The 26,263-nt window shown below is 46.8% G+C and overlaps 1 protein-coding gene and 1 pseudogene across 2 annotated transcripts in view; both read right to left on the bottom strand.

Moving 5' to 3' along the window:
• The window catches only part of LOC138303674 (protein mono-ADP-ribosyltransferase TIPARP-like), a 187,598-nt gene extending 184,615 nt beyond the window's left edge, over window positions 1-2,983 (bottom strand). For both annotated transcript variants that reach the window (XM_069242986.1, XM_069242989.1), the window contains exon 1: window positions 2,754-2,983. The gene's annotated coding sequence lies outside the window, so the exon portion shown is untranslated. The remainder of the gene's footprint in view (window positions 1-2,753) is intronic.
• An 8,471-nt stretch (window positions 2,984-11,454) lies between these two features.
• Window positions 11,455-12,332, bottom strand: LOC138247195 (epidermal differentiation-specific protein-like; annotated as a pseudogene).
• Window positions 12,333-26,263: the final 13,931 nt, after the last annotated feature.

Genomic DNA, 26,263 nt, shown 5'->3' with positions numbered 1-26,263 from the left:
TCATATTTATCGGGAGACTTGGGGGAACGCTGGGTGGAAGGAAATTTGTGGCTCCTCTCAGATTCCAGAACTTTCTGTCACCGAAATGTGAGGAAAACGTGTTATTTTAGCCACATTTTGAGGTTTGCAAAGGATTCTGGGTAACAGAACCTGGTCTGAGCCCCACAAGTCACCTCATCTTGGATTCCCCTGGGTTTCTAGTTTTCAAAAATGTGCTGGTTTGCTAGGTTTCCCCAGGTGCCGGCTGAGCTAGAGGCCAAAATCCACAGGTAGGCACTGTTTTCTATGAAAAAATGTGATGTGTCCACGTTGTGTTTTGGGGCATTTCCTGTCGCGGGCGCTAAGACTACCCACACAAGTGAGGTATCATTGTTATCGGGAGACTTGGGGGAACGCTGGGTGGGAGGAAATTTGTGGCTCCTCTCAGATTCCAGAACTTTCTGTCACCGAAATGTGAGGAAAACTTGTTTTTTAGCCACATTTTGAGGTTTGCAAAGGATTCTGGGTAACAGAACCTGGTCAGAGCCCCACAAGTCACCCCATCCTGGATTTCCCTAGGTCTCTAGTTTTAAAAAATGCACAGGTTTGGTAGGTTTCACTATGTGCCGGCTGAGCTAGAGGCCAAAATCTACAGGTAGGCACTTTGGAAAAAACAGCTGTGTTTTCTATCAAAAAATGGGATGTGTCCATGTTGTGTTTTGGGGCATTTCCTGTCGCGAGCACTAGGCCTACCCACACAAGTGAGGTATCATTTTTAATCGGGAGACTTGGGGAAACAAGTGTTATTGCCCCTTATCTTTCTCTACATTTTTTCCTTCCAAATATAAGAGAGTGTGTAAAAAAGACGTCTATTTGAGAAATGCCCTGCAATTCACATGCTAGTATGGGCACCTCGGAATTCAGAGATGTGCAAATAACCACTGCTCCTCAAAACCTTATCTTGATCCCATTTTGGAAATGCAAAGGTTTTCTTGATACCTCTTTTTCACTCTTCATATTTCAGCAAATGAATTGCTGTATACCCAGTATAGAATGAAAACCAACTGCAGGGTACAGCTCATTTATTGGCTCTGGGTACCTGGGGTTCTTGATGAACCTACAAGCCCTTTATATCCCCGCAACCAGAAGAGTCCAGCAGACAAAACGGTATATTGCTTTCAGAAATTTGACATTGCAGGAAAAAGTTACAGAGTAAAACATAAAGAAAAATGTCTGTTTTTTTCAGCTCAATTTCAATATTTTTTTATTTCAGCTGTTATTTTCTGTAGGAAAACCTTGTAGGATCTACACAAATGACCCCTTGCTGAATTCAGAATTTTGTCTAGTTTTCAGAAATGTTTAGCTTTCCGGGATCCAGCATTGGTTTCACACCCATTCCTGTCACTAACTGGAAGGAGGTTGAAAGCACCAAAAATAGTAAAAATGGGGTATGTCCCAGTAAAATGCCAAATTTGTGTTGGAAAATGTGGTTTTCTGATTCAAGTCTGCCCGTTCCTGAAAGGTGGGAGGATAGTGATTTCAGCACCAGAAACCCTTTGTTGATGGCATTTTCAGGGAAAAAAACACAAGCCTTCTTCAGCAGCCCTTTTTTCCCATTTTTTTGGAAAAAACGAAATTTTCACTGTATTTTGGCTATTTTCTTGGTCTCCTCCAGGGGAAACCACAAACTCTGGGTACCATTAGAATCCCTAGGATGTTGGAAAACAAGGACGCAAATTTGGCGTGGATAGCTTATGTGGACAAAAAGTTATGAAGGCCTAAGCGCAAACTACCCCAAATAGCCAAAAAAGGGGTCAGCACTGGGGGGGGGGGGGGGGGGGGAAAGGCCCAGCAGCTAAGAGGTTAAACAACTGTTATATATTTTTTTATTTTGCTTCATCTATGATTATAATAATACCTTCATAGTTTCTACCAAGTATTTTTGAGGGAACAAAATGGAAGAACTCCAGAGGGCGGGCTTATAAGCCCCCCACCCCTCTACCCCACTCGCTAAAACAAAAATAACACAGTGGGGAGACGCAGCCAACTGACAATAGGTCAAGGGAGCCACGGGTCAAAAAGGTTTGGGGACCACTGCCATAGTACAAAGTGCTAAATGTGTTACTTTTGAGTTCAGTTTCCCAGCACAAAAAGTTTTGCGCCGATAAGTAAATACTTCACCAAGACGTTGCCCACTTTGTGTGACTTTGCAGTGCTGCAAAGTGGTGATACACCTACCTCTCCCTTTTTATGCTAACATCACAGGCTTCTATTGTTTCACCAATTTAATTTTACCTTATTACTCCACTGCACTAACGAGGCTCGGTCTTTTCTTTTACAAGTCATTGTTTTGAAATTTGCTAGTTCAACTGAAATGAACCCGAACTACAAGTCCCGGAATGCAATGGGGGGATGGGGTTATAGACTGACGTCATCTTCTCAACCGGTAACTTTAGCTTTAGTGAAGCAGGCCAGTACAGCGTTTATGGAGAAGTCAGTCTGTGAAATGAACTGTCGCTTGGCCCAGCCGACGGCCCTGGAGGCCTCCTCCCCACACTGAGAGGGCAATAACCTGGGGTGGGCAGGAGAGCTCTACGGGAGGAGAAATGTATATGTACAGCCAGTTCAGAGCCCAGATACCTCTGTGTAAACATAAGCACAACACTGTCTAGCGCTTTGGCGTCGGAGTTCCCATTTTAATGATAAATAAACAAAAAAGAGACTTTTTTGGCAGTGGTGAACGGTCGATGGACGTAGTCATAAAACGTACATACCTGCGGTCTCGTCCTTTCCCTGGAAAAACTTCAGCTCAGCCGGACACACGGTTCTGAGGATGTTGTGGCGCCACTGAGGCTATAACCAGTGCGGGTTTTTTGTAAGAAGCCGGTGTGGTAAAAGAAGCCAAGGCAGAGACGGGTACTTTCACTTTCGTTCTGATTCCATGCTTCATCATCCAGAAAGGTGCTTTCCAACATCTAGAAAGTATTTCCTGGGCCATAGAGGCTGTGCTGTCTCACGTCACTTCCTGTAAATCCCAAGATTATTAATGCTAACTAAATCTCCGTCACTTTGAGTGACTGCTCAGTTTCTGTGTACATTGTTCACATCCACCTAAAAATGATTCCTTTCTTGTCAGTGATAAAACTGGTTGTAAGTGTTGTTTTTTTTTTTAATTTTATTTGTAGTTATTTTTAATACTAACTTTAAATAACAGCGATTTACTTTGCCTGCACTTCTGGGTATCCAGTTAGATGGAGGCTTATTTCTTGACTGTTTTAAACTGTGTAGGTGACATTGTGATTTTGTAGCTGCCGGAGGCGGCTCCTTCACAATGGTGGAGTGTCACCCACCCCCCAGCTAAGCCAGGGGCTGAAAGTTAAACCAACCGGCCAAACACACATGCACACTTAGGTTTCTCCGGCCCGCTGTGTTGAACAGTGGGGTTGGAGAAACTGCACAGACCCCATGGTTGTGTCTGAGCGGCAGTCCAAGCCTCTCAGACCAATCCTAACACTGCTTTCATGCTAGCTTTAGCATGAAAGTAGCACCAGGATTGCTGGGGAGCCTGTGCTAGTGTCCTAGTGAATGCTGGGACACCACATCGAGGGAAGAGGAGTGGAGCGGCAGGAGACGGTGGGAGCGACAGGAAGACATAAGGAGGTCTGTTTTTTAAAATGACTTTTTCAACCCCCACCCATTCTCATACCTCCCCCCAGCCCGCCCCTCCCTTTAAGATTTGCTGCCGCCGCCACTGGGAGTTGCCTGCGATTTGAGTGGTTAGTTAAATTGTGGTTTATTCTTGTAACCTTCACAAATAATAACAAAGTGCATGGCATAACCGAAAACCAGCTATTTTACAAAAAATCACTAGTAAAACAGACACATCAAAGAGGGTATTTTAATTGTAACACTTTAATTAAAGCACATGGCAGTCATGTTTAGATGGGTACATACATTCTGTTTTTCTTTTCACATCATAAATGAACCATTGCCCCATTCTGTCAAGGTCAGCCGTATTGGCTTTGTCAGTGATCATTTATTTTTTAAATATACACTTTAATTTTCTTACGTTGTCCATTTAGTAAACATTTTGAGTATTTTTGATGTCTTTCATAGGTATTTTAAGTACCACGGTTTCCAAAAATGATTATTTCTGCAAGGATCCCATCAGAAAGCGAGATGAGAAGACATTTGGGGTTAAGAGTTGGAAGCCTCTTGAAGTATTTGGATTGGTTACCAAGAGAAAAGCGAGGATCTGAGGATGTCATGAGCTTTCATCTACTACGTGGGACACCCTTAGTGTTGCTGGGGCCACATGTTTTGAAGTTTTATTATCCACAGTTGCTTGGCCTTGTATTTTTATAATGCACGTGCTTTGGGTGCTGTTGATCGCAGCAAGAAAGAAACTGAGCCCTTCAAAAATCCCAGTAGTCGAAGCGAAGTCCACCATTAGTGAAAAATCGGGCGACAAATCTATATATTTCCCTTCAGGGCCAGTAAGTAATATCACCGTGTGCCCTTTTTGACTGCAAAAATATATTTGCATTTAGCCAATTACTTTCTTTTATTGACAAGGGCCTGGCAGCTTCCACAACAACAATGCTTTTCCTAACCAATCACAAAATCAGTAAATCAGTGGGCCCATTAAACCATCTTCATTGACGCAGATCAGTACTGTGACTACAATACAAAAAAAACATTGCAAGATGGAACTGCTTTCAAATTAGATTTATTTAGTCATACGACCAAACAAAAAATGTCATACAGGAAACCAAACCAACTCATTGACTTGTTTTGCCTACGGGGGGACAACACACAGCCAAAATGTATTGTCAAGTACTTCATTATTTGTCATTGTTATTATTATTTCAGTGGTGATTTGATTAGAAATCATCGATTTGAGGTACTTGGTCATATTTGAAAGAATAAATTAGATATTCTGCAAGTATCAGCCTATTCTGCAGTATTATGAGACAAAATATTAAAAATGAAAAACTGAAACGAAATCTAACTTGCACTTCAGGTTGTAAAGCTACACACGAATGTATCTAAATGAATGGCTACCCCAATACATAAGTGATGTAGTGAACATCGCACCTTCAAGTCATTGACGGAATCCTTGTGTCACAAATATGTTTTTCAGGATTATCCAATTTACCTTTCTTTAGTTCATGTATTTACTGCTCGCAACCAAATTATTTGAAGCAAGCAGATCCGTTTTTAATTAATTGTTCAAAGTCTGACTGCATAGTGACACAGAGCAAAGTTAGACAGGTCTGGTGTCTTGCTCTCACCTTTTCTTCAAGCTGTTAATTATTTTCACCACAAATGAACTGCTCAATCAGGTAGCACAGACTGACACAATGTAGTAGGACAAACCTTCCTTTAAAAGTGGATTGTACCTTACAAACATTTAGTGACATCCCTAAATCAGTCATGTATTTAATATCTTATTCAGTCTTTCTTCCTTTGGCCTTCAGCTCCTACAATAATTATTTCTGCTGTCAGCAGTATGGGAATGCTAGAATGCATAGTTTGGCTCCTTTTTAACAAGGAAGTCCAAAAAGAGGTCTACACTCACCTGGTAAAGTAAATTGATGTTCACAATATGTTGCCAGTATAGAAACATTTTCCAAGGCACGTAGGGTTGTATGACTAAGAGACAAGCTTCAAACTGCGCACAATCTGTTTGCCATCTGACCGTGGCCTGTGTACTAATAAATTGTTTCACTAAACTCCCATTTGCAGGGGATTACAGAACAACCTGTCTGATTAATATTATTAAGGCAGGTTGCTATTTGTGACCACCTACAGATTAGCTGCAAGCACTGTGATGGTTGCGTGCAAGGGACAGCAGTCCACCATCCCTGTATTCACATTCCCTTATTGGAACAGGTCCTGCGTGAAAAAAAAGCTTCTGATCCCTTGGAAGACATCAGTGGTTCTTTGGACCTCTGCCCACTTCCCGGGGCTGCCTGCCACAATGAAGATGTGCAGCTGGAAGAGCTTCCCCTTTGCAAATGAGTTACCACCTCCTTTCTGGTGTTGATTATTTTTGCACTGTTTGGAACAGCAACTGTAGTCACATACCATTGATACATCTCACTGTAAATCCCAATTAACTGAGCCGCTAAACACTTTTTACTATTTGGAAACATTGCTCAGAATCAGAAAAGTATGTTAGAATATGGCAAAAATAATGTTTGGTTTTGGTTTCGTACAACTTTTTCTTAATTGTTTATCAAATCAAATCATTAACATTTATAAAGCGCTCTACTCACCCGTGCGGGTCTCAAGGCGCTAGAGGAAAGGGGGGGTTACTGCTGCTCGAATAGCCAGGTTTTTAGGAGTCTCCGGAACGTGGAGTGGTCCTGGGTGGTCCTGAGGCTGGTGGGGAGGGAGTTCCAGGTCTTGGCCGCCAGGAAGGAAAAAGATCTCCCACCCGCCGTGGAGCGGCGTATGCGAGGGACGGCAGCGAGTGCGAGACCAGAGGAACGGAGGAGGCGGGTGGGGACGTAGAAGCTGAGGCGTCGGTTGAGGTATTCCGGTCCCTTGTTGTGGAGGGCTTTGTGTGCGTGGGTGAGAAGTCGAAAGGTGATCCTTTTGCTGATTGGGAGCCAATGCAGGTGTCTCAGGTGTGCAGAGATGTGGCTGTTGCGGGGTACGTCGAGGATGAGGCGTGCCGATGCGTTTTGAATGCGTTGCAGGCGATTTTGGAGTTTGGATTTGGTCCCGGTGTAGAGGGTGTTGCCGTAGTCCAGGCGGCTCGTGACGAGGGCGTGGGTCACGGTTTTTCTAGTGTCGGCGGGGATCCAGCGGAAGATCTTGCGGAGCAGGCGGAGGGTGAGGAAGCAGGCGGAGGACACGGAGTTGACTTGCTTGGTCATGGTGAGAAGAGGGTCCAAGATGAAGCCGAGGTTGCGGGCGTGGTCTGTGGGGGTCGGTGCGGTGCCGAGGGCCATGGGCCACCAGGAGTCGTCCCAGGCGGACGGGGTGTTGCCGAGGATGAGGACTTCCGTTTTTTCAGAGTTCAGCTTTAGGCGGCTGAGCCTCATCCAATCTGCGACGTCCTTCATTCCCTCTTGTAGGTTGGTCTCGGCGCTGGCGGGGTCCTTAGTGAGGGAGAGTATAAGTTGGGTGTCGTCGGCGTAGGAGGTGATGATGATGTCGTGCTTGCGAACGATGTTGGCGAGGGGGCTCATGTAGACATTGAAGAGTGTCGGGCTGAGCGATGAGCCATGTGGGACGCCGCAGATGATCTCGGTGGGTTCTGAGCGAAACGGAGGGAGGTAAACTCTTTGGGAACGGTTTGAGAGGAAGGAGGCGATCCAGTCCAGGGCCTGGCCTTGGATCCTGGTGGAGCGGAGGCGGGTGATTAGGGTGCGGTGACAGACGGTGTCGAAGGCAGCCGAGAGGTCGAGGAGAATGAGGGCGACTGTTTCACCGTTGTCCATCAGGGTTCTGATGTCGTTAGTGACTGAGATGAGGGCAGTTTCCGTGCTGTGGTTGGTTCGGAATCCGGTTTGTGAAGGGTCGAGCAGGTTGTTGTTTTCCAGGAAGGTGGTCAGCTGTTTGTTGACGGTCTTCTCTATTACCTTGGCTGGGAAAGGCAGAAGAGAGATGGGGCGGAAGTTTTTCAGGTCGCTCGGGTCAGCCGTAGGTTTCTTTAGTAGGGCGTTGACTTCGGCGTGTTTCCAGCATTCGGGGAAGGTAGCAGAAGAAAAAGAAGAGTTGATGACGGTCTGGAGGTGCGGGGCGATGATGTCGTCGGCTTTGTTAAAGATGAAGTGAGGGTAGGGGTCCGAAGGGGCGTCGGAGTGGATAGAGTTCATGATGGATTTGGTTTCTTCAGTGTTGATGTGGGTCCAGTTGTTGAGGGTAATGGCCGGGGGTGCGGGTTCGGTGGTGTTATGTTGGGTCTTTTGTCCGAAGCTGTCGTGGACGTCGCTGATCTTGCGATGGAAGAAAGTGGCGAGGGATTCGCACAGATCCTGTAAGGGCCTGACGGCGTTGGCGTTGGGGTTGGAGAACTCCTTGACGATGCTGAAGAGTTCTCTGCTGTTGTGGCTGTTTTTGTCCAGTCTGTCGGTGAAGAAGTTCTTTTTAGCAGTGCGGATCAGGCGGTGGTGTTTGCGGGTAGCGTTCTTGAGGGCGTTCATGTTGTCCGTGGTGTGGTCCTTGCGCCAGGCCTTCTCGAGGGCGCAACAAGTTTTCTTTGATTCTTTGAGGGTGTCAGAGAACCAGAGAGGTTTTTTGGTGTTGGTCTGTCGATGCGTGCGTTTGATGGGAGCAAGGTTGTCTGCGCAGTTGGAGATCCAGTTTGTGAGGTTGAGGGCTGCGTCGTTGGGGTCGGTGGTGAGGGTGGGTTGGTTGGTGGCGAGTGCTGAGAGGAGTTGCTCTTCGGGGATCTTGTTCCACTGTCGACGCGGGATGGGTTGAGTGCGGAGGTGGCGGGTCTCGCGTCGGAATGTGAAGTGGACACAGCTGTGGTCGGTCCAGTGTAGAGCGGAGGTGTGGCTGAAGAAGACGTGTTTGCTGGCGGAGAAGATAGGGTCAAGCGTGTGTCCGGCGATGTGGGTGGCGGTGTTCACCAGTTGTTTGAGGCCGAGGTTGGCGAGGTTGTCGAGCAGGGTGGTGGTGTTGGGGTCGTTGTTTTGTTCCAGATGAAAGTTGAGGTCGCCTAGGAGGATGTAGTCCGGTGAGGCGAGGGCGTGCGGGGAGATGAAGTCGGCGATGGCGTCGCTGAAAGGGGTGCGCGGTCCGGGAGGACGGTAGACGAGGGATCCTCTGAGGGTGGTCCTCGGGTCGGTGCGAATCTGAAAATGCAGGTGTTCAGCGGCGAGAGGGGTGTCTTCGGTGGAGGTGGTGACGCTGATGGAGTCTTTGAAGACGATGGCGATACCTCCTCCTACTTGGTTGGTGCGGTCTTTTCTGGATATCTTGTAGCCTTCGGGGATGGCGGTGGCGATGTCTGGAGCAGAGGAGGCGTTCATCCAGGTCTCCGTGATGAAGGCAACGTCCGGGGCTGTGGAGTCCAGGAGGTCCCAGAGTTCAATGGCGTGCTTGTGGACGGAACGAGCGTTGATCAGGATGCACTTGAGGTGGTTGATGGCGCGTGGGCTTGTGGTCGTGGTAGTTGCGTGGTGGAAGATGCGTTTGCAGGAGTTGCAGGCGAAGGGTCCATGGGTGCGTTTGGGGTGAGCTTGGAAGCAGGTGTTGGAGCGTCCTGGTTTGAGGGCGTGGAGGGTGGTGGGGTCGTAGCGGATCAGCGGGGCTTGGGAGAGCTGGGGACCAGGGGTCGTGGCGCTGGGCGCGGGCCAGGCGCGGACGGGCGCAGACGGGCTTCCATCTGGCGCGCCTCTGGCGCACCAGCGGCGCGGGCGCGCAGTGGCCGCCATATGAGGTAGGAGGGGGGGGAGGGGTCAGCTGGGGGCGAATGGGAGCTGGGGGGCGGGGGCGTGCAGGAGGTCGCGGCGGGAAAGCGCGAGGGAGGGGGGGACAGGTAGAGTGAGAAGAGCTGGGGGAGGGGGGTTTAAGGGTGGAGGGGGGTGAGTGTTAGGAGGTTTAGGAGATTAGGGAGAAAGATAGGAGTAGGGTTGTGAAGATAGGGGAGGGGGGGTTGTAGAGGTGGGTGAGAGGTAGAGTGAGGGGATAGGAAGATAGGTAATAGAGGGGGTGGCGGGAAGGGGGGGAGAGATAGAGAAATAGATAGAGAAAATAGATAGATAGAGAAATCGATAGATAGAGAAATAGATAGATAGAGATAGGTAGATAGGAGGAGGTGGAGAGTGAGGGAGTTAGATAGTGGGATAGAGAGATAGAGAGATAGGTAGAAAGGAGGAGTGAGGGAGGTAGATAGCCAACGGGTTAGATAGGGGTGATAGAGAGGGGGAGGCGAGGGAGGGGGATGAGGCAGGAGCAGGAGGGCAGGCGTGGGGAGAAGAAGACGGAGGAGGCAGAAGAGCCGAAGGCAGAAGATAGAAGACAGAAGAGCAGAAGACCGGAGGAACAGAAGAACAGAAGACCGGAAGAGCAGAAGCAAAGAAGACCGGAAGAACAGAAGAGCAGGAGACCAGAAGAACTGAAGAACACAGAAGAACACAGAAGAACACAGAAGAACACAGAGGAACACAGAAGAACACAGAAGAACACAGAGGAAGATACAGAAAACGAAGAACAGAAGGCAGAAGACCACAGAAGAAGATGAGGAAGAAGAGAGGCGACAGGAGAGGCTGAGAAGCACACAGAAGAAGAGAGAAGACGGGGAAAAGAAGAGTACAGAAGAAGATTACAGACAAGGAGCGAGGAGGAAGAACAGAGAAGAAGAAAAGAAGAAAAGAAGCAGGAGCAGGAGAGAGCGTGAGTAGCGCGGGGCAGAGCGAGGGGCTGGGAGGTGGGGGGTACTTACTGTGAGGTGGGTCTCAGGAACTCAGGAACCTGGAGGAGCTGGAGGAGCTGCAGCAGCAGGGGGAGCGACCTACCCTTGCAGACCCCTGCACAGCACAGGTTTCATTCTGCAAGCATAATCTCACATAGACCTTGATTATTGGGCTACCTAGTTCACGAGTGATTTCTGTCTTCCACATACTTAATCAGCCTTTTTTCTAGCAGGTAATATTTTGTGGGAAAGGTAAAACTCGACATATGTGTAACAGTGACACTCAGAAGCCAGTCTAGGAATTTCACAAGTTTTCAGAAAGAGATGTGTTTAGCAGCAGCAAATGTTGGATATTTATAATGTGCTCTGGATATTACTGTACTCTGGAGATTACAACTAATATTGCTGCAATAAGATCTTGTAGTGAGTATGACTGACAGATTTTCTGACCGACACCATGAAGCATTGCCATCAGAAGACCCAACTCCATATGGCATATCCTAGGGTCTCAAGGGAACAACATACTTACAAATTACAATCAAAGCATGGCACTGGTTCAATCAATTAATCAATCAAAGCATTTGTAAAGCGCACTACTCACCCATGAGGGTCTCAAGGCGCTGAGGGGGGGGGTGCATGGGGAGGTTGAGAGTCTGAAGGTTACAGTCATGCATTGGTGCTCCACTGACATAAAGTGGGTAGTAGGAGAATGACATTGGCTCTCTGTCTCAGAGCAGAGTATGATCATAAGTCAGCAATGACAGCCAGATGCCCAGTAATAGTATGTCACTGGTTGAAATTCCACTGGGGGTTACAGCCTGTTGCTACTCTACCGGTGGAACTCCATTAATGGACTTAGAGCTTGGAATACCAGTGGTGTCTCAGGATGACTGCTTGCTGAGGATGAGTTTTGAAGAGTAAAACAATCTTTCACAGATTTCTCAGTTTTATGGAAAAGACAATGACAATGTCCCTGTAGGATAATGCATCAATGATAAAGCGTGACCACGGAGGAGAAGAAAGTGGGTCTCCAACTAGTCCATACTGATGGCCTGGCTGTCCAAATTGATGAAGGTGTCTGTGCCTGAATGGCCGTACTAGGTTCCCATTTCGGTTTCAGTTTTATTGCCCTGAATGATTTTAAGCTCCACTGGCACGGAGACTTTGACCTCCTTGCACACGAACCTGACAGTCAGATTTGTGCGTGGTGCAGCCTTCACTGGCATGCCCAACTCTGCCCTTCTTCTTATGGTGACTGTCTCGGTCTCACCTTTCGTCACCGTAAAGGTGTTGGATCCCTTTGTCTCTACACCCTCTGCATCTTCCAAGGTAAAGGAGGCACCCAACTTAATTGAGGACTCATTGCTGAATTCGAAGCGATGGGTGACAAATCCCTCATACTGTTTGCTTGGCCTGGTAGTGAATGCTTTCTCACTGCTTGTGTTGTTGGTATACACAACCTGATCTATCTGCACAACCCTTTCAAACTCTATCTTTTTCTTGTCCCACAACATTTTGAAGGTTATAGAGGATTTCCCAGGGTGCAGAGGATACACATGAGATAGTTTGTCATTGAAATTGATCTTGGTATAATCTGCCACATATTCACCAGCCCTGGCTATAATGTAGTTTCCACCTCTTTGTATATCCTCATAGAGAAGCCAAGCTCCACTCTGGACTCTGTGGGAGGATAGCTTAACATGCATTTCTCCATATTTTAGATTGGTCTCTTCAGTCAGCACCATCAATTTAAGAGATGATACACAGTCATTCATTGAAATAGATGAATATTCTCCCTCCTCTAGTGCTAGGATTTTACCCTTATAGTTTCTATGCTCATACAGGATCCAAGGCTGCCTGACCACCTTCACAGAGGAGATGCAGTCTTGAAAAAGTAAATCTGCCAAACATCTGCTGTGAATGTTTCATGGTGTCCTTTGAAGTTGAAGTCTCGATAGACAGTGATTGTGTTCATGGTCGCCGGCTGTAGGGTTTTGAATGTGTGCCGCTTATTTGAACCTGTAAGACAAAGCACACAGCCACTCAGTGGAGAGACATCAATCAGTGTAGTGTACATTTGCACATTATTGTGTGTTATCAAGTCAAAAGAAAGATTTTTTCATCAAAAACTATACATTCTGCTGGAAAGAGTCATCCAGAATAAGAGCCTCACTTTCCAATAATATAAAGGAAGTGGCTATTTATCCTACTGCTGGTAAAATAGTTAAAATCTCTGCTATTTATCTATAAGCCCTAAAGCATATTTGTTTATACAGTTGCAGGCTAAATAGAAGAGAGTATGAGTTATCTGACAGGCTACTGCATAAATAGTGTGAAGGTGGTCTTTATTTAGCCAGACAGGGTCCAAATAATAGCTCTAAGCAATGACAGCGTCGAGGCAGTCTTGTAGTATGGATGCAGGAGAATGTGTGAAGTATAGATACATGTACAGCAGTATGCACAGGACTTTTGCCACTGTATTTTTCATTCCTAGAGCTACATCTATACATGTTATCTGCAACAGATTTGGCTATTGATTTTTTAAAAAGTCTTAGAAATATATAGTATGGATTCTTCTGTGTGTCCATCCATGATAAAAGGAGCTTCAGAGCTAGCTAACAGCCAATTCTGAAGTCTAAAAGGACTAACCATTGGTGAAAATGCATCATCCCCTTATAAAACATAGGTGGTTCATGGGTTATGGTCCACCAGGTTTCCTGTCCCCAGCTGGTAAACTGGCTCTTGGCTTGGGTTTGGTCACACATCTAGGGGACCTAAAAAGGGCTATATTTTGCAGGATATTGCAAAAATGCACCAAAACCCCACCTGAAATGTGGACTTCCTCCTCAGTAAAATAGAGACGTCTAAACAGTCTCCACACCCACATATTATCATTGCCTTTGTGTCCTGAGACGCAGCAAGGAGGACCACCGAAACATACTTTTATTCCATTGCTGATATCACAGAAGCTGTTCAAAATAATTCTACCTAATTTAGTGCATAAAAAGTACCTCATTTTAAAGCTCAGACAATGATTACTATACTGAAAACCCTCTCTGCACACCCTATATTGAACCTTAATCCTAAACCTTTCCCTACACTCAGCGGTATTTCTTTCTCCCACAAACTTTCCATAGCTCTTTCTATCACATACTCCATAATTAACTAACTTGATCCTTACCTAACTCACATACACCCTCTCCTCCCCACTCAATTGTCATTCTCACATCCACTCCCCAACTCATTCGCTCACTTACTCTCCAACTCACTTGCTCACTAACTCACACACTACATTGCGTCCTGACCTGCAGAACTCCTATATGATTACATGTTTCACCTCCTACATGGACTGTCTTTATCTATTCCAAATGCATGTCAAACCACCTCAACCTATGAGCAGGAAAAAAGAGGTCACCTGGAAGAAGGAAGTGTTAGAGGCCTGATTGTAAAAACGTTTTAACCTTCAAAACAAATTTGGGACATTGAAGATGGAGACAGGTGAATTTTAGGTGCAATGTTATTTCATCAGAATTAGCAGTGTAAGTGGCCCAAAGACCCACATTTTGGTGTGAAATTGCAGCCAGAGATGCTGAGCTCCCAGGCCCATCAGGAATACAAATCAAGTAAGGAAAGGCAACAGCTTTTAACTTTTATGATCTTGCTGGAGGCTGCTCTTTCTATCTTCCAGAGCTCATACCACTGCAAAAAGAAAATATTGAGAGAGTGAAGATGGGTGTTTGACTGCTGATTTGCACAGTTATTCATCATGCACTGCATACCTGCATTCTTGATATAATATTGGTGATATATTATTTTAGGCCCATGCCATTATTGCATCACAGAGCTTCTTTGATACACAATGTGGTTCAGGCACTCCCTATATTAGCATCCACAACTGAGACCACAACAAGAACCACATCTACCACCAGAGCAGAGATGACAGTAGCAATAACAGCTGTCAGGACAGAAGCAAGCACATGTGCTACAAGAGTAGTGACCACAGCAACAACAGTGGCTGCCATGATGGCAGAGACAACAAAAGCAACAACAGATGCCAGCAAAGTCAGGACAAGAGAGTCAAAACTGCAGTAACCACAGCAGAAGTCACAACAGTTACCACTGCCTCCACCATGGCAGGAATAGCTGTACCAGCAACAACTGCTAGCAAAGCAAGGACACCAACAGTGGCCATGGCTGTAACCACAGGAGTGACAGCAGCAGCAGCTGAAACAGTGGGAACAGCAGCTGTCCCCACCGCAGACACAACAGACACCACAACAGCTGTCACAACAGCAGAATCAATGGCTGCCATAAGAGCAACAACAAAGGCAAGCACTGTAGGAACCATACAATGACTACAGCCATAGTGACAGCAGGGGCCAGGGGAGTGATAGAACAGCTTCAAAGGCAGGAACTACAACTGTGACTGCAACAGTAACCACAGCAAGGACTAAAGCATCAACCACTGCAGCAAAACAGAAGACAGATAGCTTCAACCACAGCCACAACAACAGGGTCCACAGCACTAACCGAAATAGGACACATAGAGGGTCATTCTGACCCTGGCGGCCGGTGGCCGCCAGGGCCACCGACCACGGGAGCACCGCCAACAGGCTGGCGGTGCTCCAACGAGCATTCTGACCGCGGCGGTTCAGCCGCGGTCAGAAGCGGAAAGTCAGCGGTCTCCCGCCGACTTTCCGCTGCTCGTGTGAATCCTCCATGGCTGCGGAGCGTGCTCCGCAGCCATGAGGATTCCGACCCCCCCTACCGCCATCCTGTTCATGGCAGGAAAGCCGCCATGAACAGGATGGCGGTAGGGGGGGTCGCGGGGCCCCCGTAAGAGGGCCCCGCAAAGTATTTCAGTGTCTGCCTTGCAGACACTGAAATACGCGACGGGTGCCATGCACCCGTCGCACCTTCCCACTCCGCCGGCTCGATTACGAGCCGGCATCCTCGTGGGAAGGTCGTTTTCCCCTGGGCTGGCGGGCGGTTTTTCAGCAACCGCCCGCCAGCCCAGGGGAAAACTTGTAATACCCGCCGCGGTCTTTTGACTGCGGCGCGGTATTTCGGATGGGGGAATTCTGGCGGGCGGCCTCCGCCGCCCGCCAACATTGGAATGACCCCCATAGAGCCGCTCCCAGACCGGCAACACACACTGCCAAAAACATTGCAAGTGATGAAGCAGAAAAAGAAAGACTAACAAATATTCATATATCATGTATCAAAATCGTATAAGGTAGTGTGATTTTAGCAAAGAAAGATAATGCATGTGGGAAAATGTGCCCACGAGGTAGTTCGCCATTATTATAAACAAGCTTAATTAATCATGAAGAATCGACAAATGTAGTAATCTGTCATAATTGCAAATGTATTCTATGATTTTCTTGTTGAAACAGTTATATGCTTAGCTTAAATTTAGCAGAGGCTTTGGCCTAGTTTGCCTGGTCTCAAATTTAACTGCGTGGTTTTCACTTGTATTAACAAAAACGTATTTTAACTTTAAGGTTGTATTTTTCCAGTAGAAATGACTAATACACTTATCTCAAGGTTTCGTGCTAGGCTAGTTTCATCCCCTTTGAAGCAAGGTCAGTTTCTGCAGGTGCAGACAATAAAGACACTGATATAGAATTAATTGGCAAACTTTGTTACTACTTGTGTTCCAAGGCTCCAAGGACACTGTAGCAGTCCCAAACAGTACAGACACTCAGTAGAGGCAGCGGGGGTTATTCAGGTAAGTATTTATTTGTTATTTCGAATAAGTGATGTATATGGTTCGGTACAGTGATTTAAAGATTATTTCTTCATTGGGTGGAGTTCGTTTTCCTAACGTGTTTCTCTCCCTCTTCTCCTTTTAGGTGGCGTTTGACATCTTCCTCATGGGCTCCCGGGTTGCATACAGGGGAAAGAAAAGGATAAATATCGATGGTGAGTGGAATGAAGGCCGTTACATACGTCCTTTACTTAGCTGCAATACTGGGGAATGGGTTCGGGAAGGGGGTGTGCCAGTGAGGACGGTGGGCTGTGTCTTTGTTTCCTTATTTCCTAAATGTGCTTACTTTTGGTCGTGCTTGTTACGTGCCCCTTTTGGTGCCCTCTGACCCCCTCCCTGTCCTCCCCTCACCCTGCCTCCCTCCCTTCCCCAGCTCGTTCCCCTTTAAGGTGCCCATCTGCTTGTCCACAAGGACCGTACCTTCCAGAGCCACGACCCTCCGGGGCCGTGGCTGGCTCTATGGTGGTCCCCTCGTTGCTCTCTGGTCCCCTCGGGCTCCGGCACGTCCTCGGGGTTGTCTTCCGGATTGTGTGGCTCTCCTCTCCGACCGTTGCCGCCGCCTTTCTCCTCGTTCGTCGCTCCTCCGTTCTCGATCGCCGCTCCTTCCTCCTCGTTCGCCGCCTCTCCCTCCTCGTTCGTCGCCTCCTCGTTCGTCGCCTCCTCGTTCGTCCCCTCCTCCTGGGGAATCCCTGGTCTTTGACCTCCCACCGGCCAATCCGCTTTGTCCTCGTCATCGGAGGTTGTCGAGGCAACCTCCGAATGCCGGCCTCGTGGTGAAAGCGTTCCCATGGCAACATGGGAACGCAACAACTCTTGTCCTGCTGGTGCCGTGCCTACGATCGGGCTGACCCGGTCACACACCCTTCCCCAAGGACTGTCCTGTTCTAGGACAGTGGTAGACAGGGGAAAGCGAGACAGATAATCCGCGGGGGCTTGGCGAGATCCGGGCACGTGGCGCACCTGAAAAGAGAAGGGTTGGAGTTCAAGGAACCAGCGGAGTATTCTGGAGTTCGAGTCCTTATGTGCAGCTAACCACGTAAGGGGAGCGTGATCCGTGAATAAAATAAAAGGTCGGCCCAGGAGGTAGTATTGTAGACAGTCTATGGCCCATTTGATAGCCAAACATTCCCTCTCAATAATCGGGTAATTACGCTCCCGAGGACATAACTTCCTGCTGATGTAGACTACGGGGAGGTCAAGGCCTTCCGCATCAGGTTGCGCTAGAACCCCTCCAAGCCCAACATCCGAGGCATCGGTGTAAAGGTGGAAGGGTTTTGTAAAATCCGGGCAGCGTAGGATGGGGTTGGAGGTTAAGGAGTCCCTAAGTTGTTCAAAACTCGCATTCTGCGTCTCCGAAAAAGGCAAAAGCCGATTGGGATGGTGTTTAGCGAGGAGGTCCGTAAGGGGGGCTGCTATGGAGGAATAATGCGGAATGAAACGTCGATAATAGCCCACTAATCCTAAAAATGAACGTAACTCCTTTTTTGTGTGTGGAAGAGGGGCATGCAAGATAGCCTCCACCTTTGGGTTTTGAGGTTGTAGAGTACCCTGCTTAATCCGATAACCCAGGTATGAGATGTCTGTCTTACCTATGATACACTTCTTGGGATTGGCTGTTAAGCCGGCTGATTTGAGGGCGTGGAATATCTTCTGTAGGTGTACCAAATGTTCTTCCCACGATTCGCTAAAAACGACTACAACGTCTAGGTATGCGGCAGAGAATGTAGGAAAGGGTTTTAAAATCCTATCCATCAACCTCTGAAAGGTTGCGGGTGCCCCGTGAAGTCCAAAAGGCAGTACAGTGAACTGATACAACCCTGATTGGGTGGAAAAAGCTGTTTTCTCCTTATCCTGAGCGGCTAGGGGAATCTGCCAGTATCCTTTGGTTAAGTCGATAGTGGACATGTATTTTGCTCTTCCTAGTTTTTCGAGAACGTCGTCTACTCGCGGGATGGGGTAAGTGTCAAAGAGGGAGCTTGTGTTAAGTTTGCGGAAATCGATACAAAACCGGACACTACCGTCAGGTTTTGGTACTAGAACTACCGGTGAACACCAGGGACTCTTGGAGGGTTCGATGACTCCTAAGAATAACATCTTTTTGATTTCTTCCTCAATTATTTGTTTTCTAGCTTCTGGAATGCGATATGGACGCTCTCTAGTGATTGTACCGGGATTTGTTCGTATGTTAAGGTAGATTAGGGAAGTTTTTCCTGGCTTCTCGGAAAACAGCGGTTGCCACTGTTTCAACATTGTATGTGCTTGTTGTTTTTGCCCTCCAGATAAGTTATCGTTCACCGAGGGTAAACTAACCTCTGGGGATGGGGTGGTGGGGTAGAACTCAATATCTAGTCTCTTGTTGGGACACATGAAGTGACCCATTTCTATGGTTTGGTTAGGCTGTTCGGGTGTTTCCCATTTTTTTAGCAAGTTTACATGATATATTTGTGTTTTCCTCGGATGGGAGGATATTTCAATAAGGTAGGTGACGGGGGAAACCGCTTTGATAATGCGATATGGCCCTTGCCATTTGGCGAGGAGTTTGTGTTCGGAGGTGGGCCTCATTATTAGGACCGGGTCTTCGGGTTGGAAAACCCGTAGTTTGCTTCCTTTGTCATATTGGAGTTTCTGAGTTCGTTGGGCCTCTTCCATGTTTGCATGCACGTCAGCCCATAAACTGTGTAGGTGTTTTCTCAATTTTTTTGCATATTCTAATAATGGAGTCCCCCCTTCCTCCGCCTCAGCCTCCCAGGCTTCTACCGCCATGTCTAGTAGGGAGCGAGGTTGGCGTCCAAATACCAACTCAAATGGGCTATGCCCCGTGGATGCTTGTTCGTGGGTTCGTAGGGCGTACAGAACCAGTGGGAGCTTTTGATCCCAATCTTTCCCTGTCTCATTGATAATTTTTCTAAGTAACGTTTTAATGGTTCGGTTATATCGTTCTACCAGTCCATCTGTTTGAGGATGGTAAACGGATGTTCTGATCTGAGCTATCCCCAACGTTTTGCACACTTGTTTCATTAGGGTGGACATAAAAGGGGTACCCTGGTCTGTAAGAATTTCATGGGGAAAACCAAGTCGAGCAAATATATTAATCATGGCTTGGGCAACTGTTTTGGTCGTCATACTCGTCAGGGGAATAGCCTCTGGGTATCGGGTGGCGTAGTCTACAATGACCAGGATGTAGGTGTGTCCCTTTGATGAAGGAATTAAGGGCCCGACCAAGTCCATCCCTACTCTTTTAAAGGGAATATCTATAATGGGAAGGGGTAACAGAGGTGCCTTCCTGGGCCTACCAGGTTCGGTTAACTGACATCGGGGACATTGGGCGCAATACCTTCGTATATGAGCGAATACCCCAGGCCAGTAAAATTTTCTGAGTAAATACTCTTCGGTTTTCTCTCTTCCCAAGTGTCCTCCCCCTGGATGACTGTGTGCTAGTGCAAGAACATGATCGCGATAATCGGTAGGTACTAGAAGTTGGTGTTTACGTATACCCAACCGTGTGGTAGTTACTCGATACAATAAGTTTTTTTGTACTACAAAGTAGGGACCCACCTCCTCAGTCTCTTCTGATACGGCTGACCTCCAAGCGTGGGTAAGGGAGGGGTCCTCTCTCTGCTGTTGGCTAAAACTACTAGGAGCTTCTTGAAGTTCTGCCACTATTTCTCCGCACGATTTTTCCCCTGCAGTCTTCCGATATTCCTCCCTCTCATGTCGTTTTTCCTTTCGTGATAATCTTCTATGATCAGCTGGACACTCAATACAACTCTCTGCGAAAGGAGCCTCTCTCCACCAATCTTTGACCACCTTGTTATCTCTAACGTGATCCAACAACTCTTGGAAGTGGATATAATCTGTCCCAATGATACACTCCTCGATTAATTGGGGCATTATTCCTACGGGTAGGAAATCCTGATAGGGTCCCCACACGATTGGGAGCACCTTTATAGGATACTGGACCTTGTCTCCGTGTATACAACATATGGTTACCCATTCTTTCTCCTCTGTGTCGTCCTGTGTCAAGTCTTTTCTAATCACCGATTGGCTACAACCAGAATCAACCAGGGCATACACCCTTTTCCCGTTAACGGTTATCATTAGTTTAAATTTGAGAGCACCCTTTCCTGTACATAGTACCCTCCTCCTTGTCATTCCTATCTCCATTGGTTCCCCGGTATCCTGTTTTTGCGGACACATACGTGCGATGTGTCCCCATTCGCCACAATTATAACATTGGGGTCCCATTGTAGGTGGGCCTTCCGGAAATCTTCGTGGTACTAGGTGGTCGGGTGGGCTTTTTACCAAGGTCTTTGGGTTCGGAAGGATCGGTTTAAGGATGTTTCGTGTCGGAGGGTTCCTAACATCAGTAGACCGGTGAAAAGCACAGGCGAGATCAATGGCCGTCTCAGTGTCCACTTTTGGGTGTTGCCTGATCCTGTGTTTTGTAGACGGTGGCAGACCGTCTAGGTATTGTTCTAGTATGATGGTCTTGAGAACCTCCTCCCGACTATTTCCTACCTGGCCTAACCACTTCAATGCCAAATCTTTCACTCGAAAATAAAAGGTTCTAGGATCTTCATTGACTCCCCATTTGATTTTACGAAATTTAACTCGGTAATATTCTGCATCATGGCCCACCCTTTCCAGTATACTAGTTTTTATGTCTTGATAAGGGGTGTCACCACCCGGGTTGGCGGCTTGATATGCTGATTGTAGGATACCTGTGAGCAAGGGAGCAACGTACTGTCCCCACTTATCTTCCGGCCACAGGGCGGAGGAAGCCACTCTTTCAAAATTGGTAAAAAAGGACTCTGGATCCTCTCCCTCCTGATATTTCTGTAGTACCGAACTAGGTACGTTCGGATGTACCTTGCTAGCGGCAATAGTCTCAGTTAGTTTTTTCATCGCGCTTTCATGGACTAGCTGATTATTAGCCAATATGGTCGCCTGACTCTTCAGAGCAGATTGTAGGGCCTCCCGATCCTCTTTAGCTTCCCGCTGTTGGGCTTCCCAGACCAGCTGCAAATGTCGTTGCCCCTCCGCTAGCTGCTTGACCATGGTCTCTAGGGACGGACTTTCGCTCATTGTGTGTACTGTTTGGACAGCCAGGAAGAGGGGTTTATCCCACTTCTGACACCACTGTAGCAGTCCCAAACAGTACAGACACTCAGTAGAGGCAGCGGGGGTTATTCAGGTAAGTATTTATTTGTTATTTCGAATAAGTGATGTATATGGTTCGGTACAGTGATTTAAAGATTATTTCTTCATTGGGTGAAGTTCGTTTTCCTAACGTGTTTCTCTCCCTCTTCTCCTTTTAGGTGGCGTTTGACATCTTCCTCATGGGCTCCCGGGTTGCATACAGGGGAAAGAAAAGGATAAATATCGATGGTGAGTGGAATGAAGGCCGTTACATACGTCCTTTACTTAGCTGCAATACTGGGGAATGGGTTCGGGAAGGGGGTGTGCCAGTGAGGACGGTGGGCTGTGTCTTTGTTTCCTTATTTCCTAAATGTGCTTACTTTTGGTCGTGCTTGTTACGTGCCCCTTTTGGTGCCCTCTGACCCCCTCCCTGTCCTCCCCTCACCCTGCCTCCCTCCCTTCCCCAGCTCGTTCCCCTTTAAGGTGCCCCTCTGCTTGTCCACAAGGACCGTACCTTCCAGAGCCACGACCCTCCGGGGCCGTGGCTGGCTCTATGGTGGTCCCCTCGTTGCTCTCTGGTCCCCTCGGGCTCCGGCACCACTCCGCTTCCCCTGGCGTCGTCGTCACAAGTTCCTGGACAGCGGGGCCGCCCTCCGTCCTCGGGGTTGTCTTCCGGATTGTGTGGCTCTCCTCTCCGACCGTTGCCGCCGCCTTTCTCCTCGTTCGTCGCTCCTCCGTTCTCGATCGCCGCTCCTTCCTCCTCGTTCGCCGCCTCTCCCTCCTCGTTCGTCGCCTCCTCGTTCGTCACCTCCTCGTTCGTCCCCTCCTCCTGGGGAATCCCTGGTCTTTGACCTCCCGCCGGCCAATCCGCTTTGTCCTCGTCATCGGAGGTTGTCGAGGCAACCTCCGAATGCCGGCCTCGTGGTGAAAGCGTTCCCATGGCAACATGGGAACGCAACAACTCTTGTCCTGCTGGTGCCGTGCCTACGATCGGGCTGACCCGGTCACAGACACCTTATGCATAAATGAGTACTAAGAGAAAGACACTATTCATTGGTCAAAAGGAAGCCACCCTATGAACCCTCCAATGGAAGACCCTGAAGAATTTGGAACGTTTCTTACTTAAACCCACCGGACAAAGAGAAGTCAGCCATTTTCTTTGATGCCATTTTGAAGCCAGATTCAAGACGCCATTTTAAATGACACTTTGATGCCTTTTCTCTGTCGCAGAGAAAGAGACTTTAAGAATTCTCACCCTAGAGACTTTAACTTTAATTTTGCCCGTCTTGTCCATGCAGTAACTTTTGCCCCATTCTACTTGCTGCCGCAAGGAAACTTGCTTTAACTTTGCCCCTTTGAAATCTGCCCCATGCTGATCGAACCGGTACCTGAAGGACGAAGACTTTTCCTTGAATGCTGATTGTATTTGGTAAATATGAAAGGATAATTGTATTATGCATTGTGTTTTCCTTTTTAGGTACCAACTGCTTATTTTGGCAGAACCCAAGCTAGAAGTTTTCTAAATTTGTGTTGACTAAATTCGTTTTGCATGAAGCCCCACATGCCAATGCTAATTAGAGGCTAGTCGAGGTATTCATCTGATGCACCATGCTAAATTGAAATCTTGTTATGCTGACCGATGTATGCAATTAGTCAAATTCAGTTACTTATATTAGTAATTTGCATTGCTATAACCGAGTGCATTATAATCCAGATATTGCGTAGATTGCGTTTCTTCTGTCGCTATGGACAGCTAGTAATGTTCGTATACGTATATCATTTGATTTTGAGACTTACTTATATTGTGCTAGCGTTGTCAATAAAGGGAAATAAACACATTAACCTTTAATAAACAGGTGTGGTTATTCATGACTGAAAGGTCATGGTGTGTCTAATTACTTATTTTCTGTTTAACTAATTTGTTGATTGATTATTAAAAGATTATTGGTTATTGATTATAAATGGTTATTGATGATTGATTTGAGTGATCCGACTATTCTTGGATGAGGAGAATCCAACTCGGTCAAAAGGTTCACCGACCTCCGGCGTGTCCAAGTACAAGTAATTTATAAAGACTGGACGCGCTATCAGTAGATAGTAGCAGAGACTGATGGTTTCACCCTTTGGGACCCCATCCGAACAATAGACGGATTCAAGTTAGAATTTTCTTTGATAAAACAAGTTGGAGAGATGATGATGCCCTAAATCCCCAATGACTTCCCCGGAATCTCGGAGCTTGCGAATGGAGAAAATGGAGGTGTGAGAACGTTTTCGGCGTTTCTAGTGACAGTATGAGAGAACTTAGGGTTTCGCGCTTGCACAGCTTATGCCGCAGATGAATTGTGAAGTTTGTGAGGATTCTAGGGGGTTACAAACTCCAATTAAAATTTTAGAGGAGTGATACTCCAAAGTGTGAGAGTAGGGAAGTCGTCGAACTTCACATGTGTGTAGCGCTTTGTGCAGGAAAAATTGTCCACGTGGTTGTTGATGTTGAGACGAGCCCTGCGAGGTCAAGAGACTCCAGAGTATGTTGAAAAGTGTATGAGACACTTGATTGATGTTGTAATTTGTTCGGTTTAGTAGGTTGATCGGGCGTGGTCAACAAGTCAGTACGAATGTTGAGGAATAAAAGAAAATTTTCGACTTTGAGATTTGACGAATTCTAAGGCGCGCTAGAATAGTTCATTGATCAGTTGAGAGTAAAGTTTGCGGGTCAAATTTTGCTTGTGAAAGGGGGAAACCGAGAAAGATGGAATAACTGCAGAGGCTAGTGAAAAATCCCTAAGGTTTCTGAAGCGATTGTATTACCCTTCCTGTAGTAACCCGCCAGATTTGTTTTCTTCTTTTGGTTAGTGCTCGTGATATATTGCGGAAATTAGTTTTGAGTGAAGTTGAATGAAAGAGGACAAGCTGCAGGACTTTGTCAGGTGCAGTGTGTGGGTGTGACGTCACTAGGAGCCGCGCTGGGATAGGTTGGTTGGTAAGAAGGGTCGCGCACTCATTGGACACAGTCCGTGAAGCGCAATTGGTGGGGAAAGGCAAGCGAAGAGTATTCTGGGTAATTAAAGTCACTTATTGATTACATTTTTTTGAGAAAATAAAAGACGGAAAGATGAAATTTTTCAAAGCACTTAAGAGTGCCTTAAGGGGGGATGTATATATTAAAGCAAATGTAGGAGAAGAAACACCGCCTGAGGGTACACCAGCTTATATCGTGATTGAAGAAAAGGGTGTCGCACCATGTCTTTGGTTAAAGCAATGGTGTAAATTAACAGAAAAGCATGGAAGTGTAGCGTTCCCTATCCATGGGTCGTTTAATCTAAGAGTTTTGGAGAATCTAAGATTCGCACTATACGACATGAAAGTACTTCCAAGACCAGCACAGTTTGAAGCATTAGCAATTTGGCAGCAAATGGCTAGGAGACAGCTACAAAAGAAATTTCAGACAAGAGTGAGAAAAGTAGAAAAGACACTAGCGGATGCTAGATGGGATAGCACTCAAAAGGTTTGGAGGTCAGATATATTGCAGGGGATTAAATTGTTTCCAGCAATTACTGACGAAGAAGAGACGGAAGGAAAGAAAGCTACCTATAAAACAAATAGGAGTCAGTCCAGAGATAGAGAAAACAATAGAAATTCGAAAAGGTCAGACGAATCAGACGATGAGGAGTTCATTCTGCAATTGCTAAATGACCGCCCGCCACCATATGTGGAAAGCGAAAATGGCCCAAGCACTAGTACTGCCCCTCCAGAACCAATACAGGGTACTGTAACACCAAGTTTGAGAATATCGCAGTGGCAAGGTAGTCCCGATATGCCTTTTACACCAGAAATACCAGAAGTTCAGAGAATATATCCCGACATGGCGAAATTGAAACCTGTCAATGACTATCAGCCACAGGTTGAAAGGCGCTATTGTGATGAGCATAATTTGGAAATGACTTCTAGTTTAATGGCTCAGGGAGGACAGAATTATTAAAGACCTACATTGATTCAAGCCGAATCAACACACATTTTGATGCCCCAAAAGCAGATGCAAGAAGTGCCGAAATACATTCAAATAGCAGAGAACCAGATAGACATGCCGGCAATGATGAACCATAATGTGGGAATTAACATGACACAGAATTCGGGGAACAGACAGAATCCGGATGCAATATCTTTGCCTATCACTGTAGGACCGCCAGTGTCATTGTATATACAGGCAAAGCAGAATGTATGCGACCAAGGGGTAATGACACAAAATGAGACAGGAAGGAGATGCATAGAAAATACTCAAGACACGACTCCGGTAGGTACACTGCTAAATAGATCTGGGTCTTTGTTGGAATTTAGTCCAATTCCAGCTTGTGCTCCGTCAACTATGGTAAGGTCAGGTCCACCACTAATAGTACAGCTAACTTCAAAAACAAAAGTGCTACAGAAGCCATCAGTAGCAGTAGACGTAAGTGCCACATTAATAGGACTGAATGCACAACAGTTAACACAATGGTTGAATAGCCTGAACTCCCCACAGAGTACACCCAGCGGGAAAGGAGAAGAATAAGATTGGGCATGGAAGCAAACGAACTAGTAGAGGGAACGATGGGTCTGATCAGGTTAGAATCATACACCGAAGAAGAACTGAGATACATTTGTCCTAGATTCACAAGAGAAGTAAGCAGCATACATAAGAAGTTACAAGAAATTGCAGACAGAAACAAAGTCGACATAGGTAAAACCAAACACTTGAGCAGAAGTTACAGGTTAGACTTTGAAACAAAAGATTTTGAATACATGAGGTCTGCAGGAATGAAAACACATATTAAAGAGATACTGCAAAGCGCGCAGGTTTGGAGATGTTTAGACAAATGGGAGAGCAGGCGGGTTAAGAAAAAGGACAAGAAGAAAAAGAGTACCTCAGACCGGAATGAGAAAGTACAACAGAATGATGATCTGATAACCATGTTACCAATGAGAGAAACGGCAGGGGAAAGCTTGTCCATGTACCATGGCAC

Source organism: Pleurodeles waltl, chromosome 7 (genome assembly GCF_031143425.1).
Source record: "Pleurodeles waltl isolate 20211129_DDA chromosome 7, aPleWal1.hap1.20221129, whole genome shotgun sequence".
In the NCBI taxonomy this organism is placed as follows: Eukaryota; Metazoa; Chordata; class Amphibia; order Caudata; family Salamandridae; genus Pleurodeles; species Pleurodeles waltl.
The sequence above is the reverse complement of the archived record's forward strand: the minus strand, read 5'-3'. Positions and strand labels throughout refer to the sequence as shown.